Below are 3,435 nucleotides of genomic sequence, written 5' to 3' on the forward strand. Positions count from 1 at the left end.
TCTTGTTCAACCGTATGTTATGTGCTAACCTTTCAAGGCAATTATTCTGAATTCTTTATGATCCATGCATTGCCTAACAGAAAACGCGCGGCTGCTGGTGTTTTATGTGTACAAAAGCAACAGTGTCAAAGCCTTGTGCTTTTTAGATTTCACTCTGGTTGTTGAGATTAAGTTTAAAAGAAAAAAAAAGATTGTTATGGAATGCAGAAAAGCTGAAGAAATTGATACTACATCTAGAGACCAAAGATAGAGTAGACTCTTTGTCCTGTACAATGGATGTAACTGTACAGACAGGCTGGACCACTGGGCAGAGATGGGAAGGGTCATTCTGTGCACACACAGAAACAAACAGTTGACGGTGTCTGTGCTGTGAGCACACGGAAACAGTTGACGGTGTCTGTGCTGTGAGCACACGGAAACAGTTGACGGTGTCTGTGCTGTGAGCACACGGAAACAGTTGACGGTGTCTTTGCTGTTTGCACACGGAAACAGTTGACCGTGTCTGTGCTGTGCACACACGGAAACAAACAGTTGACGGTGTCTGTGCTGTGAGCACACGGAAACAGTTGACGGTGTCTGTGCTGTGTGCACACGGAAACAGTTGATGGTGTCTGTGCTGTGCACACACGGAAACAAACAGTTGACGGTGTCTGTGCTGTGAGCACACGGAAACAGTTGACGGTGTCTGTGCTGTGTGCACACGGAAACAGTTGATGGTGTCTGTGCTGTGCACACACGGAAACAAACAGTTGACGGTGTCTGTGCTGTGTGCACACGGAAACAAACAGTTGACGGTGTCTGTGCTGTGTGCACACGGAAACAGTTGATGATGTTCATTCTGTGAGCTGGAAACTGGGCCCCCTCCTGGCAGATGGTTATTTCTTCTCAAGTGAGCACCGCTCTGCAGGCTTCTCTTTTAGAGTCCTGGGCTGGGTTTGCTCACCCACCTGAGATGCCTTTTCTGACTTTCTAGATGGTCCCTGTGCTGTGTCACATCTGCCAAGGGAGCCGTCACTCTTGCTCTTTTTCCTTCTCACTCCGATTCACTGTCAACTGTCTCCAGGCCTTCCAGACTCCTCTTACCACCAAAAGTCCGAGGTAGGAATGTCAGGTTTTGTTCCCACAGGCCCCTGCTTGAGTTTCCCTCTGGGGCCGAGGGGGGGTGGTCTTGAGGGAGCAAATCCTAGAACCCTGCTGGTGAATACTGTTGGTGATGTTGGAAGCCACAGACTGCTCCTGACACTTTGGAAGGATTGCTTGTTGCTGTAGGGGTACCTTAGAGCCACTGGGGCACCCTTGTGCCCAAAGGGGACCTTTCTTATCTTCCTTCTGGGCTTTGACTGAGACTCAAGTATGTCAAGGCCTTCTGTGCCCTGGTGGACGCAGGCTGGGGTTTCTCCCTGAAGACGTGTGATCATGTTTCCAGGGATTTACTGTAAAGTTCCCCTCCTTTTTGGTTTCCTGTCTGCCACTGTGTGTGTTAGATGATTTTGGTGACAAGCGTCCAGCTGTTGTTCTCAGATGGGGATGAATCTGGGCACAGAGCTTCTACTCTTTCTTACTCGCTGCCTGAGCTGCTGGCATCATACCTTCTTGATCATGAAACCAATCATGGATGTTGGCCTGCCATCTAAGAGAAGGGAGAAACCAAGAATAGAATAATTTTAAAGGAACCAGTTTATAGCAGACAGTTTTAGAATTTCACATCAGGCTATGCTGTAGTCACTGGAAATACCTTCCAGACCTATGGAGAACTAACAGCAAATCAAGGCAATGTTAGTGTTACAAACTGTTAGTCAGCTGTCTGCTACTGTAACAAAATACCTGAAACAGTCAACTTAAAAAGAAGAAGCCTTGGGGCTGGAGAGATGGCTCAGAGGTTAAGAGTGCTTCTTACTTCTCTGCAGAGGACCTGAGTTCTCTCCAGCACCCACATGGGATGACTCATGACTGCCTGATACTGCCAGGGGATCCAGTGTCTTCGGTCTCTGGTGGCCAGACATGCATGGCATACATTCACACATACATACATAAATTAAAGTAAATATTAAAAGTTAAAAAAAAAAAAGAGAAAGGAGAGTTATCTTGGTTTGTGGTTTTGTAGGCTTCAGCCCATGGTCAGTCTGTTGTCTTAGACAGCAGCACATCATGGTGGGGGTTTGTGGTAGAGCATCCAGGAAGCAAGGAAAGAGTGAGTGTGACTTGAGATCCCGTGTTCCCTTTGGAGGGTACGCCCCCACTGACCCAGGACCTCACACTAGGCCCTGCCTCTAAAGGTTTCTGACACTTCTCGACAGAGCCATCCCGGAGAACTGGCCTCTGATACCCAGGGCCTGGGGACAACTCACCTCATCAGTGCCCCTCTCTGCCCGTGTTTGAAGAGTGTCCCTCTTCAGGAGGGACAGACACTCTGGCCTGGCTCCACATGCAACAACTTAGCATCCAGTTGTTTACCATGGGTTTGCTTTGTGCCACGGCTGAGGGCTTCCTCGGCTACTCCTTTCTTTCATTTAAGATAATTTGGTCACTTGCATCTGTTGTCACTCTTGGAACTCTCTCTTTTGGTGGACCTGTGACTGGTTGGCTTCTGCCTTCTCTGGGAGGAGATGGGGTTAAAGACTGTGGCACGAATAAGCTCGAGAGCTGGGACCAGAGGTCGCCAGGCAGAAAAGACGTCTTCATTAACAGCTGTGGCAAATTTGATTTGCTGTATTTTATACAAATTGTTTGGAATGGTTTTTAAGACTTAGAAGGGAAATATACTTACAGCACAAGACTTTTATAATTACTATACTTAAATTATGCTTTATGTGGGGACCGGGATTTGTATTTTTACATTGCTTATATCCAATCACTTTTGTATTTGTTGATTTAAGCCTGTGGGTCTTTTTTTAATCACTATTAATACTAACTTTTATAATCAAATAAATCCTCTTAATTTCAGTGTTGATGTCTTCACAGTTGTTCAGTGCATAGATTTGTTTATAAGCCCTTATTTGAGGGGCAGCCGTCCCCTGTGGGTATGTGGTTGGTGGAGTCTGGAGGAACAAACCTGCTCCCTATCTGTGGGGGGCATATTTAAACAGCATGTTTGTCAGCCGGGCCAGCATGGGGGCTTCTAGCGCCAGCACTTGGGGCTAAGGCAGGAGGATCACCAGCTTCAGGCTAACCTGGCCTACAGGGCAGTGAAAATGTTCTTAGGACCAACTGTGGAGGAGATCTCTATAAGTTCAAGGCCAATGTGGGTTACATAGTGAGTTCCAGGTCAGCCAAATAAACAAATGAAAACAAAAATATTTTTAGAGTATCACGTGGGATGACTTGAATGGCTTTAAATCCCTTTTGCCTCCTCTTTCTCCTTTCTATTCCTTTCCCCTCTCCTTTCTTCTGGTTTTTTTTTTTTTTTTTTTTTTTTTTTTTTTTTTTTTTTTTTTT

This window comes from Arvicola amphibius, chromosome 3, assembly GCF_903992535.2.
Source record: "Arvicola amphibius chromosome 3, mArvAmp1.2, whole genome shotgun sequence".
Taxonomy (NCBI): Eukaryota; Metazoa; Chordata; class Mammalia; order Rodentia; family Cricetidae; genus Arvicola; species Arvicola amphibius.